The sequence below is a fragment of the Palaemon carinicauda genome, unplaced genomic scaffold (assembly GCF_036898095.1).
Source record: "Palaemon carinicauda isolate YSFRI2023 unplaced genomic scaffold, ASM3689809v2 scaffold3636, whole genome shotgun sequence".
In the NCBI taxonomy this organism is placed as follows: Eukaryota; Metazoa; Arthropoda; class Malacostraca; order Decapoda; family Palaemonidae; genus Palaemon; species Palaemon carinicauda.
In genome coordinates this window covers 1-15,000 of record NW_027171320.1, presented here as the reverse complement: position 1 = coordinate 15,000, position 15,000 = coordinate 1, and the positions used below count along the sequence as shown (strand labels likewise).

General features: G+C 46.6%; 1 pseudogene; it reads left to right on the top strand.

Moving 5' to 3' along the window:
- The first annotated feature begins 2,850 nt into the window (after positions 1-2,850).
- On the top strand, positions 2,851-14,994 carry LOC137636711 (epithelial splicing regulatory protein 1-like; annotated as a pseudogene).
- Positions 14,995-15,000: the final 6 nt, after the last annotated feature.

The window sequence follows — 15,000 nt, the reverse complement described above, 5'->3', positions numbered from 1 at the left end:
AGGGAGGGTTAGAGTGCACTCAAGAGGGGGAACCCCCTGCTGGCCGAACCGCTGCCAGTGGCTACCCCCATAGAACGCTATGAAGGGTATATGTACCAGTGCGGCCAGCTCAGCAGGAGAACAAGTTAGCCCTACCACTCCACCCCAGGGGAGGAGCTGTAGGACTAAGGACAGATGTGTATAGGCAAGCCTACACCAAAGGGATAGGTGGGGAGGGAGAAGAAGAGCGGTCTTTCATAGTGGAGGCTCTGTACAAGAACGGCCACCAAGGATAGGGATAACGCTCCCTAGCCTAGGTTAGGTAACCATAATGAGATTGGTACAGGAGTACCGTCTCAAACTATAAAAGTACAGAACTAGCCCCCCCGAAGCCTAACCTAGATAAGGAGAGTTAATTCCCAGGGTAAGTAGGCTGAAAGACACATCGCAAGTTGCAGGAAGGGATGAGTAACCCAACCAGATGCAACTGTGGAAGGGCAGAGCCGTTCCTTATTTCTCGGTCGCAACCCTAAGGGGGGGATCATTCCCTTAGGGTAGACTGAGAAGCGATAAATACTCTGATTGTAGACAAGATTCCCCTATATAGAAGGGGAAGCATGGCCACACAGAGGGAATGCCCGCAGGCAGGGGATTTAGGGAGCATATAGGGGTTCCTACATTTAGGTTAGGTTGGAAAGGAACGCAATCAAACCGATCCCCTATATGGTCCCTTAAGGCGAAAACACTTACATCACAGTTAACAGTATGTTAAATAATGCCACAATCTTCATAACTTAACCTAGAATCACTGGTACATATCATGCATGAACACAAGTGCTAGGCTATCTAGCCTAGGGGCTAAGCTAGCGATCTAGTATGGGGTCGAACGACGACCGAGTAGTTAAGCGTTAAAACACGATATACGTAATTCCTAGCTATGAAGACTAAATAACTAACAATATCAATTAGTTAAGAGGCCGGATAAAGCTGTTCTGGCTAGCTAAATAAGGCATGCAAAAGAACAGCGACGCCATAAAATGGCGCGTCCGGGAGCGGCACAGCTCTGCCACAGAACACAATATTTTACGAAAAGTAGAAGTTACTTTACGGATAGAGCTTATTTAAACAATACTGGGACCTGGTACTCAACTTTCCAGAAGAAGGCGAGGCTGAAGGTAAAGACATAACGGCGATGTAAGTCGATGAAAATCGCACAAGGGGAAATCCGACTAGAGCAAGGCGCTACAAGCAGAAGGATGAGGACGGACGTGACGTCATTTAGCAATGGCGCCCGTTTGTTTACGTTTCGAGTACCAAAAGTTATTCTCCACCTTTCCATATCGAAGGGTTAACTCTATATGGGGTGCAGATAGCTATGTGGCGTGTTAATACATACGTCCCCTGTTGATATACGATATCCTAGAGGGAAACCTTTAGGGTACTCGCACCAGAAGTTAGAATTCTGTGATAACCTGTGGTTTAATTCTCTGGGAATATCCTTGTAGTTAAATATACCCGAGGAAGCTACCGAAGGAACCTTCCATCAGGACGTCATGGCTTGAGCCCAAAAAAAGGATTTCTTCATTGCCTAGGGCCTCTGGTACGAGATTCTGCTCTCCTGTGAGTCGGGGTCCTACGGACACCCTCTCCCTTGACTAACCCAACCTGGAGAAATGACTTCCCCTACCTGAGGTTACTTTACGAGACCAGAATCCTTTAGGTTGGGTAGTGCCTTCAGACATTACCTTACCTATAGGACACCTACCCCCTCCCCGCTATCCCTTTCGTGTTGAATGATCCAACACCCTCCTGGCCGTCGTTCTACATTGACCCTAGGGTTCTTGTAGGACTGGCCTGAGGTTCCCCGTCTTCCGCCGGCTGCCGGCGGGTATCCTCATATTCTTTAGAGTGTTCATCGGTCCTCCCTTGGACTGCCTTCCATTATCCCTCATGACTGGGATATGGTTGGGTGGAAGCCCAAATTTAATTCCCCCTTCCACTTGAACCCTCCTTCTGGATACAGGTCAGCAAGACTGAACCCTTGCCTTCCTCCCTCCTTTCTTTCTCTCGTACTTTCATACTGGGCCAAAGACATTGGACATTCGGGTACCGACTGCCGGCCGCTGAGTTGCCAGTCGGTAGCCGGCCACCCATTCCTGGTCCTCTGCCGCCGACTGCCTTGGGTCCCCTTAATACTGCTGCCGGCCGGCAGTGCCGCCGCCGCCGGAAGCCAGCAGTGCCGTCGCCGCCGGAAGCCAGCAGTGCCGTCGCCGCCGGCAGGGCTGTTGCCGGCCGGCAGAGCCGCCGCCGGCGGCGGCCTATTACTCAATGTTATGAAGACAATACTTGCCTTCAATAGCCCAGAATAGGCCGGTATGGGCAGCCGGCCTGCCCGGCAGGTCTGACAAGTCTGACAACTTGTTGCCAAACAGTCAGTGCTGTAGCCCAAGGTTTTTCCAACCTACAAGGTGTTTCATGGGCAGCCTATTGTGAGACCATCACATATAAGAGAGCGATTCTCTCTCCCTTTAATGGTTATGATCCATTATTGTCCTTAATCCCCATTATTGAAACTGGAAGATTGTGTTAAGATACACTTATATCATAGGATATCATCTTCCCCTAAAGATTCTTAAGAATTCTGCTTTCAATATTGGAGGAGGTCATACCAATTGGCTGGACAGGAAACACATGTAGGTGTCTTTCCTATTTATAGCTTACCCTATCCAAGCTAATATAACATATTATGTATGTTGAAATTTGAGAATTTCACCGAATACTAATAGACTTTTTCTTTCTTTACAGGAGGAGCATCCTGAGTGCGGGAATAGTTTTTGCAGGGTCCGCAGGAAGAGCTTCTGCGGCCACGACATGTGCAGGGTCCATGCTCGCTGCGCTGTCACTAAGGGGGCTTTCAAGTATTGGGACCTGCAGGTATGTACCGTTTGTGACAACCTAGTAAAAGAGGCTTTTGATGACCAAAAGTCCACTGAGTCAAGGGACGCAGCAAGGGAGAAGCTGCGTAAATGGGTCAGGGGTTTCCAGAAGAATACTTCTGGCCCATACCTTCCTAACGAAAGGATGCGGGCGAGTCTTTTCCCTAGGGCATCTTCGGATGCGGTTATTCCCCAGGCTCAACCTGAGATTCCCCTTGTTCAGATTCCGGTAGAATCTGAAGTTTCGGATGCCTTGGAGAACATCCAACTTGAGGACAACATGTCAGTTGTCTCAGAGGAGACTGAGAACAATCTCCTAGTGGAGGAGTTGGATCAGGCGGATGAAGTTCCACCTGAACCACAAACTGAGAAAGCCGATAATATTTCGGTGTCATCGGCCACAGGGAATGAGCAGGTGCCTTCTACTTCCTCCACTGCGCCCCAACTGGATTCGATTACGAGTACTTAGCACTCGTTGCTGTCCATGGTGCAAGACATGCAACAGAAATCGACCGAGAAGGAGGCCTCTTTTCGGACCGAAATACATCAACTGGTTGTGGCACGTTTGGCTCCGAAGAAGCTAAACGTTAAAGATCTCCCTGCCTTCTCTGACGTTAACCCTTGGAGGTACGCAGAGCACATGCCCACGTCGGGCGGGAAGATCTTCCTCTCGGATAAACTGGGTACTGTCCCAGTAGAGAAAATTGAATTTTGGCCCAGCAAAGGGGCCTACCCGGATTGCTACGTCCGTCTCAGGACGGAACCCGCATCCAAAGAGGAAACAGAGCCCAAGGAAACGATTGTCCTTGAACTCTCTAAGGCTCAGGCCTTATTTACCACCACCTTAAAGGAGAGGGCCTATACTAGCTCTAAGGTGCCGGCTCTCAGCAAGAAGCACCCGTCCTTCATTGCTGATCCTCAACGTGCCTTTCCCTTTATGGACAAAGGGCTCAAGGCAGCCTTAAAGGCAGTCGAGGCAGGGAAACTGTGCCGTACACTGGAAGAGTGTAGACCCTTCTCCCTGGCCTTCCCATCAGATGATGCAGACTGGAAGATGTCCACAACACCTTCACAGTCGGGAAGCTGGAGGCAGATATTGCCGGACGACAGTTCGGCGAAGACCTCCCTAAGCTGTTGGACTTTCTCTTGCGTAGAGAGCAGGAGACAAAAGAACGCTTAGCCGCTTCCTTGTCTCTACAGACTGGCCTGGAGACAGTGGCAAGCATCCCAGATAAACCAGACATGTACATGGTCTTCGCCAAAGCCCATCTGGCGACGGTGACTAAAGACCTGTACAACTTTATTAAAGCCAGAAGGGCTTGCAGAGAGTTTGTGTTCACCTCGGCTGCGGTGAGGCACGAACCCAGGAAGCTGATAGCTTCCAACATCTGGGGAAAAGACCTCTTCCACAGTGAAGTGGTCAAAGAGGTCGTGGACAAAGCCACCACTGAAAACAGGAACCTCCTTTCCAAGTGGGGCTTGTCCGCCAAAAGGAAATCTTCAGCTGACGAGGGTCCCCAGCCGAAGAATAGATCAAAACGACCTAGAGTGCCCTCTCGGCCTAAGCAACAAGAGCAGCTTCCCGTGGCCACGGTGCCCCAGATGGTGGCACAACCACCCACCACCTTTCAACTGGTGCCCCAAACCCTGGCGACTCAGTCACCAGTGTTCACCCCAGTGTTTGAAAGGCAGTCTACGACCTTTCGGCCGAAGTCTCGAGGATCCTTTCGAGGCTCCTCCAGACGCCCCTCCAGAGGTGGGGGCAACAGGGGTGGACGTGGCCAAGGAGGTAAATCCTCCTCCCAGCACTCAAAGTGAGATGCTACCAGTAGGAGGGAGACTCTTCTACTTCCGGGATCGTTGGACCTTCGATCCCTGGGCCCACAGCCTAATCAAGAACGGACTAGGGTGGAGTTGGAGCTCAACTCTACCAACCTTCCCTCAATTCTTCCAACACTCAACCCCCATATTGGAAGAATATGTTCAGGAACTCTTGAACAAAAGAGTTATACAGAAGACAAAGTCCGTCAGATTCTAAGGAAGGCTATTTTGTGTTCCGAAGAAGGACTCGGAAAAGCTCAGAGTAATTCTGGACTTGTCACCACTCAACAAGTTCATAGTGAACTACAAGTTCAAAATGCTGACGCTTCAACACATCAGGACCCTGTTGCCCAAACGGGCATACACAGTCTCCATAGACATGACGGATGCTTACTGGCACGTTCCGATCAGCCGTCAAGTTTCCCCCTACCTGGGCTTCAAACTACAAAGAAGACAGTACGTTTTCAGAGTCATGCCCTTCGGTCTAAACATAGCTCCAAGGGTATTCACCAAGCTTGCGAATGCAGTCATTCATCAACTACGCCTAAAAGGAATCCAGGTGGTAGCCTACCTGGACAACTGGCTGGTGTGGGCAGCATCCAAAGAAGAATGCAGGCAAGCCTCCATGGAAGTGATCCAGTTCCTGGAACACTTGGGATTCAAGATCAATCGTGAAAAATCCCGACTGTCTCCAGCTCAGATGTTTCAGTGGCTGGGCGTCCACTGGAACTTGCAGTCACATTGCCTTTCCATTCCATCACAGAAACGGAAAGAGATAGCGGGATCTGTCAGAAGCCTTCTTCGATCTGCAAGGATATCAAGAAGGCAACAGGAGAGAGTGTTGGGGTCTCTCCAGTTCGCCTCAGTGACAGATCCAGTATTGAGAGCACAATTAAAAGATGCATCAGGAGTCTGGAGAAAATACGCATCAAACGCTCGAAGAGATCTAAAAAGACCGACACCAAATCGTCTGCGATCCCTACTTAAGCCATGGTCGGAGGCCAAGAACCTAAAGAACAAGGTTCCCTTACAACCACCTCCACCGTCAGTCACCGTTCACACGGATGCCTCGAAAGACGGGTGGGGAGGTCACTCTCACCATCGGAAAGTCCAAGGAACCTGGTCTCTCCTCTTCAAAACCTTCCACATAAACTTCCTGGAAGCCATGGCAGTTTTTCTTTCCCTAAAGAAACTGAAACTCCGCTGCTCAGTCCACATCCGTCTGGTTCTAGACAGCGAAGTCATAATGAGATGCCTAAATCGACAGGGCTCGAAATCGCCTCACATAAATCAAGTGATACTAGCCATCCTCTGCTTAGCGGAGAAGAAGAGATGGCACTTGTCAGCAGTCCACCTTCAAGGGTTCCGCAATATGACAGCGGACGCTCTATCCAGAACCAAACCGATAGTCAGAATGGTCCCTAGACGCAAGATCGTTCTCCTTCATCTTACGCAAAGTCCCAGGACTGCAGATAGACCTCTTCGCAACGAGCGACAACAAGAAGCTACCCCGGTATGTAGCCCCGTACGAGGATCCTCTAGCGGAAGCAATGGATGCAATGTCCATAGACTGGAACAGATGGTCCAAGATCTACCTATTCCCTCCAACCGACCTTCTGCTGAAAGTCCTCAACAAGCTGAGATCCTTTCGGGGGATGGCAGCAATAGTGGCCCACAAGTGGCCCAACAGCGTTTGGTTCCCCCTGGTAACGGAACTACGCCTGAAACTGATCCCGTTGCCGGACCCAGTTCTGACTCAGCAAGTGCAGAAATTGACTGTCTCAGCTTCATCAGTGAAAACCCAGAACCTTCATCTCATGATTTTCTCGCCTTAGCGGTCAAGAAACGGTTTGGGATTTCTAGGGACAGTATTAACTTCCTAGAAGAATACAAGTCAAAGTCAACAAGAAGACAATATGAGTCTTCCTGGAAAAAATGGGTGGCCTTTGTCAAGGCGAAGAAACCTAAGGAGATTTCTATGGACTTCTGTTTGTCCTTCTTCATCCATCTTCATGAGCAAGGTTTAGCAGCCAATACGATTACTACATGTAAATCCGCCCTGGCCAGACCAATACTTTATGCCTTCCAGGTAGACTTTTCCAACAAAATCTTCAACAAGATCCCTAAAGCCTGCGCTAAACTTCGGCCCACAGCTCCTCCTAAGCCCATTTCATGGTCTTTGGACAAAGTTCTTCATTTAGCATCAACCCTGAATAATGAGGATTACTCGCTGAAAGACTTGACTCAGAAGGTGATATTCTTATTTGCACTAGCCTCGGGAGCCAGAGTTAGCGTAATAGTGGCCCTCTCGAGGGATGATGGCCACATTCAGTTCACAGACAATGGAGATCTGAACCTCTTTCCGGACCCGACGTTTCTCGCCAAGAACGAGCTGCCCACTAAAAGGTGGGGTCCCTGGAGAATCTGCCCTCTGAAGGAAGAAGCATCCCTCTGCCCCGTGGAATGCCTAAAGGTCTATCTTCGTAGAACTTCAGACTTTAAGGGAGGTCAGCTTTCCAGGGGAGAGACTTCCGGTTCAACATTATCCTTGAAACAACTAGGGCGAAGATCACCTATTTTATTCGCAGAGCGGATCTAGACAGTACACCCACAGGTCATGATCCGAGGAAGGTTGCCTCGTCTCTGAATTTCTTCCAAACGATGTCGTTTGAAAGTCTTCGTGCTTATACTGGATGGAAGTCCTCGAGGGTCTTCTTCAAGCACTACGCGAAGCAATTACAAGAAATTAAGTTTCATGTGGTGGCGGCGGGCAGTGTGATTAAACCCGCTGCTTGATTACTGCGAAGAACAGTGCACTATTAGGGACTTATAGTGAAGGGTGTACACGATAGACTCGTAAGACATATCGTGTTGAGTTTTGTATTTAAGTGATAACACTATAGACTGTTCTCCCTACACAGGTGACATTAAGCATAATAAACGGACACAAGTGCCAGGCATTCTTATATGCACAGTGTTTTTAGTAACAACAGATTGTATAGCGAAACTGCATATTTCCCGAGTGGCTAATGTTTTCCTTTTAAGGCAAACCCTTTTTATCCTGTTATTACTGTTTATGCTTGTATGTAGAATTATTCAACATACATTGTAATTGTTTACAACCATGATTTCTATTTTGTAATAAACAATAGAACGAATATTTGCGTCTCTTTCACCCCAAATATTTATTTAAATATTTATTTAAATGTATAAGTCAGAGCATCCTTGACTCTTTTGATATATAAGTCAATACCAGAACTAAGATTCATGGTGTTCCAGGCAAACAGGTAAGATCTTGTTGTACTAGACTGTTCATTTTACTGCTTAAAGTGTTCCTACACATATATAAACCTGTCCGTCTCTTCACGACAGACCCGGGAGCTACAGTAATCTGCCCAAGCCAATTCCATCCTAGTACAGACTATGCTTTACGTATATGTTGACACTAATATACAAACTGTTTGCTAGATTGTTCCCTGAACTCACAATCCTCAGGTTTTTTCCTCGAGTCTACCCAGACTCTTCCCTGTAGGGGGCAGGAAGCACTGACATATTTTATGATCAGCTGATCGATGTATAACGGTAACATCAAGTGTCTCTAGGTCTAAAGACCGAAGAGGAAAGATTTAGCTCGAGATGAACGGCACTATTGGAAATCCACAGATACATTAATGCTCTGGTACACTTCCATCACGACGACATGGCCTGAGCCCAAAAAACGGATTTTGAGTGTAGCGAAAAATCTATTTTTGGGTGAGGTAGCCATGTTGTCCTGATGGACTCACCCTCTTTTGGGACAAAAGGATAATGAATCCCTCCCTATAGTACTGTACCTACAACACTTACAAAGCTACAAAGAATGACGGTGGCGCCTCGCGGTGGCGGACAGGCGCACTATTTGCAGAGCAGTAGTGACTCGTCGAGAGCGATGTCTCTGGAACGACTCACCTTATTCTTGCCTCTCTTTCCCCCTTGTAGTGAAAGCTCTACTGGGGGTGTAGATAGCCATGAGACGTGTCAAGAATACGTCCTCTGATATTACGCAATATCCCTTCGTAAAATTTTAAGGGATATTCGCTCCAGGAGTTAGAATTCTGGATACCTTTGGTAAATTCTCTGGGATATATCACTGTAGTCAAATATACCTAGGAAGCTACCTTTGAAGGAACTTCCATCAGGACGACATGGCTACCTAACCCCAAAATAGATTTTTCGCTACACTCAAAATCCGTTTTTTAAACATATACAAGATTCAGTGTTGCACATGTCTTTCGCCTTCTAGGGACCATACAAGGGACTGTGCCTGGTCCATCCATGTCACATCCCCTAACGCAACGTTGGGCCCCTTGTATGCTTCCTTATCTCCCCTGTTACCTTCAGGTAACCTCCCTCTGGGTAGCTTTACTATATCCTAGCCCCCTTACCCGGAATAATTTTCAGGTAGGTTAGGCTAGATCGTTCTTCCCTCTTCCCTACCATAGTATATGGGGGGGACCTCGGACAGAACCCCAGAGTACCTATCGTTCATCCCAGTCCACCCTTAGGGAACGCATTTCCCTTTAGGTATCGACTGAGGCTGAAGATGGAAGGCCCCTGCCCTTCCCCCTAGACTGCTCTTGGTTGGGACACGTCCCTTCCTCCTATGGCCTAGCGATATGTCTTCCCAGCCCTCCCTAATCTAGGAGAAGACTCTCCTGGTTTAGGTTAGGCCTTGGGGGATTCTGTTTTATTATAGTTTAGAACAGTACACCAGTGCTGTGCCTACTCTGAGCTAAATACCCTAGGGTTGGAGAGTGTTTCTCTCCTACCTGGGTAGTATAGCATCTAACAGATTCCCCCCACCCCTTAGGAGCTTTAGGGTTGCGACCCCCTTCTGCTCCCTCAGACCCCTACCCCAACTCTATCCCTTTGTGTTGGCTTGCCTTCACACCCCTGTCCGCTGTCCTACAATTCCTCCCTTGGGGAGAGCCAAGCTGTGCTCTTCTGCTTGGCTGGCCGCTCTGCTACACTTCCCCCTCATAGTCGAACTATAGGGTAGTGTCGGCGGCCGGCCTGCCGGCGGAAGATCACCCTCTCCCCTTTTGAGTGTCCTCTGATCCTCCCTTGGATTACCATAGGCATCCAGCCGTCTGCCGGCCCCCTGCCGCCGGATGATAGGCATATTCCCTCCTATCATGAAAGCATTCCTTCCGGAGGGAAGCCGGTCGGCTATCGGACATTACCCTTCCCCACTCCCTCCTTATCTTTCTCTCTTCTATCATGGTGCCGGTCCACTGCCGCCTCCGCCTGCCGGCACCCCATGTGACCTTCCTACTTCATAGGATGTTCCTATCTGAGGATTACCTAAGGCGACAGCCTGCCAGGGGCCGCCGCCCCTTGCTGCCGACATCTCAGACAACCCTCCATCTTATGTACCCAGCTAGGTTCACCAGAGACGACGGCCTGCCGGCTGCCGGAGGCCACCGCCCTGCCGGGGGACCCGCCGCCGTGCCGGCGGTCGCCCTTGTAGGTGTCTCCTACCTCTCTGCTGCTCAGTGTGTAGCCTTAGATGGATTCACCCCGCCGGACCGGCCTACGGCTTGCCGGCGACGCTCCTGCGGCTTCCATGGACAAGCACCCCTCCACCCGGATGCCGGCCCCGTGCCGGCAGTCGACCTAATACAGCCGAATAGCCAGACTGCTCTTTCTTTGTATTTTATACCTTAAAAACAGTGGCTGGGTGTACGGTTGTACAGTACAATATTTCCAGCATACTCTGTGCTTCTCAGTGCAGTCTCTTGTCGGGATCTACCCAAATATAAGGGGGTTTTATCCTATTTTCCCCCTTCTTTTCTCTAGGTCCTGAACGATTTCAGACCCTCTCCACTCTGTAGACAATTCCTTTATAAGGAAGCCTAAGTTTGGCTCCCCTATAGGGATACCATTCCCTCCCCTAGAACCTCAGGTCCTAAGGAATTGTCTGCAGAAAAGGTCACGGTAACTGGCTGGACGGGACTCACAAGTATGTGTCTTCCTACTTCCCTTCTAGCCTGAGCTCACATAAAAAACCAATTCTACAGATTAGTGAATCTTAATCTTAAGAGTAATGTAAGCCATAACTATGTCTTCCATGTACTCATGATCTCTTTCTTTTACAGAAGGAGAACCTGAAGTGTGAGAGCTCCTTCTGCGGAGTTTGCCGCCCAGACATTCTACGGGCATAAAGCGTGCCGGACCCACGCCCCCTGTGCAGCGAAAAAGGGCAACCTTAAGTATTGGGATCCGCAGTCCTGCTCAACCTGCAAAGGCCTCCTTGATGAGGCATTTGACAACCCTCCGTCCGCGGAGGCCAAGGACAATGCTCGAGAGAAACTGCGCAAGTGGGTGCGCGGTTTCCAGAAGAACGCCACCGAGCCCTATCTCCCTAATTATTATTATTATTACTATCCAAGCTACAACCCTAATTGGAAAAGCAAGATGCTATAAGCCCAGGAGCTCCAACAGGGAAAAATAGCCCAGTGAGGAAAGCAAATAAGGAAATAAATAGATGAAGAGAACAAATTAACATTAAATCATTCTAAAATAAGTAACAACATCAAAACAGACATGTCATATATAAACTATTAACAACATCAAAAACAAATATGTCATAAATAAACTATAAAAAGACTCATGTCCGCCTGGTCAACAAAAAAGCATTTGCTCCAATTTTGAACTTTTGAAGTTCTACTGATTCAACCACCCGATTAGGAAGATCATTCCACAACTTGGTAACAGTTGGAATAAAACTTCTAGAGTACTGCGTAGTATTGAGCCTCGTGATGGAGAAGGCCTGGCAATTAGAATTAACTGCCTGCCTAGTATTACGAACAAGCTGGAACTGTCCAGGGAGATCTGAATGTAAAGGATGGTCAGAGTTATGAAAAATCTTATGCAACATGCATAATGAACTAATTGAACAACGGTGCTAGAGATTAATATCTAGATCAGGAATGAGAATTTAATAGACCGTAAGTTTCTGTCCAACAAATTACGATGAGAATCAGCAGCTGAACACCAGACAGGAGAACAATACTCAAAACAAGGTAGAATGAAAGAATTAAAACACTTCTTCAGAATAGATTGATCACCGAAAATCTTGAAAGACTTTCTCAATAAGCCTATTTTTTGTGCAATTGAAGAAGACACAGACCTTATATGTTTCTCCAAAAGTAAATTTCAGTCGAGAATCACACCTAAAATTTTGAAGAGTCATACATATTTAATGAAACTTTATCAATGAGTTAAGGATTGTTGATTGGGCTACTGTCCTTGATCTACTTACATCATACTTTGAGTTTTGTTAGGATTCAACTTCATGCCCCATAATTTGCACCATGCACTAATTTTAGCTAATCTGTATTACAGGGATTCAGCAACCCTAGATCTACATTCAGGAGGATGGAATTGATGCAAAGAGTGTAGCATCATCTGCATATGCAACAAGCTTGTTTTCTAGGCTAAATCACATGTCATGTGTATATAGTATGAAAAGTAATGGGCCAAGAACACTACCCTGTGGAATACCAGATATCACATTCTTATACTCACTATGATGCCCATCAACAACAACTCTTTGCAATCTATTACTTAGAAATTCAGTCATGACACTAAGAAACGACCCACACACTCCCAACTGTTCGAATTTGAAAACAAGGGCCTCATGATTAACACGGTCAAAGGCAGCACTAAAATCAAGGCCAATCGTACAAACTTCCCTCACCACAATCAAGGGAATTCTGTACAGCATTGAAGATTGTAAGAAGGGCAAAATTTCATTACGTTAACTTCCCATGAAGTTATACATTATTATAGATTTGAATTTTTTAAAAATTGTGAAACATGATCAATTATGAATTCATCTATATGTAGCCTAGTTGTTGAAGAAATTAAATTATTTTTTAAAACCTTTTTCCTGATCTTATAACTCTGAACAAGATATGATTTGGCTTTCTTCTATTAGGAGAGTTTAAGATAACTCGGGCGTTTGATGATGCCGAAAAAGGAGTTGTATGTATGCTGGCAAAGTACATTGTGCTTGTGCATGCATCGTTATATTAGCGAGTCAAAGAAAGTGAGAGGATCAAGAAGTTACAAGAAAAGGTTAAATTCAAAATGATTCCGGCAGGATATTAGTGTCGCAAAATAAATTTATTATTTTCAAGATGAACTGTGATTAAGAAGTTTTCTTTGAAAAAAAAATTGTAACCTGGGAAAGACTTAAATTAACACTTTTAATTTAAAAGTTTAAAAAAAAGGAAAGCCAATAGAGTATTTGCATGAATAGGCATTAGATGATTTCAATGAGTCTCGTATTTTTAAACTTTCCTATTATTCTAGGTTCTCAATCGCTCCATGGACCCTCGTACTTATGAACAGCAACAACCTCTGATTGCACAACTCCCGCAAGTACCCCTCCTGCCTCAGCAGATAATCACATCGGGCACAAGGAAAGACTGCATTCGCTTAAGAGGTCTTCCATTTGAAGCTCAGGTGGAGCACATCCTAGAGTTTCTTGGGGAGCACGCTAAGAGTATTGTGTATCAAGGTGTTCACATGGTCTACAATGCTCATGTAAGTTTTATTTTACCTTAATGCGGAAATCTTGTAGTGATATCCTTGGCAAAAATCTGTAAATGAGTTTTGGAACCTTGTAAAAACATCCTTGGCTGTTATTTTGCATACCTATTTGCTTGGAAGTTATCACTTTTAATGTGGAAATTTAACGTGATTTTGATTTGTAAAAAAAAATGTGATGGAAAAATTATTAATTTTTTATTCATCATTTGTACAGCTTGAATTATCTTTTTTATTATACCAAAGATTCTTTACACTTCTTACATGTAGTTGTTAAATGTTGTAATAGGAAAGATTATTGATTGCATCAGCTTCCTTAATTAAAGTTAATTTGAAGATTTTGGGCATCTTTGGAAATTGATCATTCAGAATTGTTTACGCAATATATTTACTTTCCAGGGCCAACCAAGTGGCGAGGCTTTCATTCAAATGGATGGTGAACATTCTGCATTCATGGCTTCACAGCAAAGACATCACCGTTACATGATTTTTGGAAAGAAACAACGTTATATAGAAGTTTTTCAGTGCTCTGGCGAAGATATGAATATGGTGCTGACTGGTGGCCTACCGCCCAGCGGCCCATCGTGTCCCCTGGTATGTTGGTGTGGGACAATACCACCACAAATCTACCTGGTGGGGCACTTCATCCCCCTGGTCTACCCCCTAACGTTGCCCCTCGGCCCCCAGGACCCCTATTCCATGGTGCAGCTCCACCAGCTTTACCACCACCACCTCATGGCTCTGTAATCCCTGGTATGCCCCCAAGTCCTCTCAAACAACCTGAAGCCCAATTGCTACTTCCTCCACCTATGGGCCCTCCTCCTCAAAGACCAACTCTTGGTCCTCAGAATCCCTTAGAAGTTCCCCATTCCTCTCAAGCTACTCAAACTCTCTTGAATCCCATGAAATCAGTAATGTCTGTACCTCCTCCTTTTGGACAGTATGGGGAAATGCCAGTTGTCTCGCAGATGAGCTCTGCCTCTAGCCCTCTTCTTTTCTTTTCTAATGCTCGCACCACCCTTCCTGGTACTCTGCATCCTCAAGTAACCTTAGTACCCGTATCTACAGCCCAAAGCAGAGATATGCAAGGGGCGCATACAGCCCTGCAGAAATCCCAGTTGGCACAACCTCTTCTCCCAATGCCTTTTGGTCCTGCCATGGCAGTAGCTAGGTTACCTGCCACACAGAAGCGAAGTTTTGATCAAGCTTTTCCAGGGGACACGGGTGCTGCTACTATGGGGGCAGCAATGAAGCGCACCCCCATTAACCCTTCATTGTTGCATTCTTTATATTCCCAAGCCCAAATGTTCCCTGCCATGTAATACTCAATTCAGTGCTGCATTAAACTCGCCTGTATATAGTTGATTGACAGGAAGGATGATCTCAGTGTGATAGTTTGGCAGGTATTGCTTGTATCCAATAGAAAGTTCATGATTTTTGCTTATGAGAGCCAATGTCATGTTCTTTTTGGTTATGGCATATACGCTGTCCCATGTTACACTGTTGACAATGTGTGCGTAGTGCAGCAATAATGTGTGTGCAATCTGCTATTACTTTGGTGTGCTGCACTTGGTGTTGCCAGCAAAGCAAACACTGTTAGCCAACATTGTGAGGCTGCTGGGTGTGTCCTGCTGGAGGTTGGATGAGCCTTGGTTCCTTAGAATTGTGT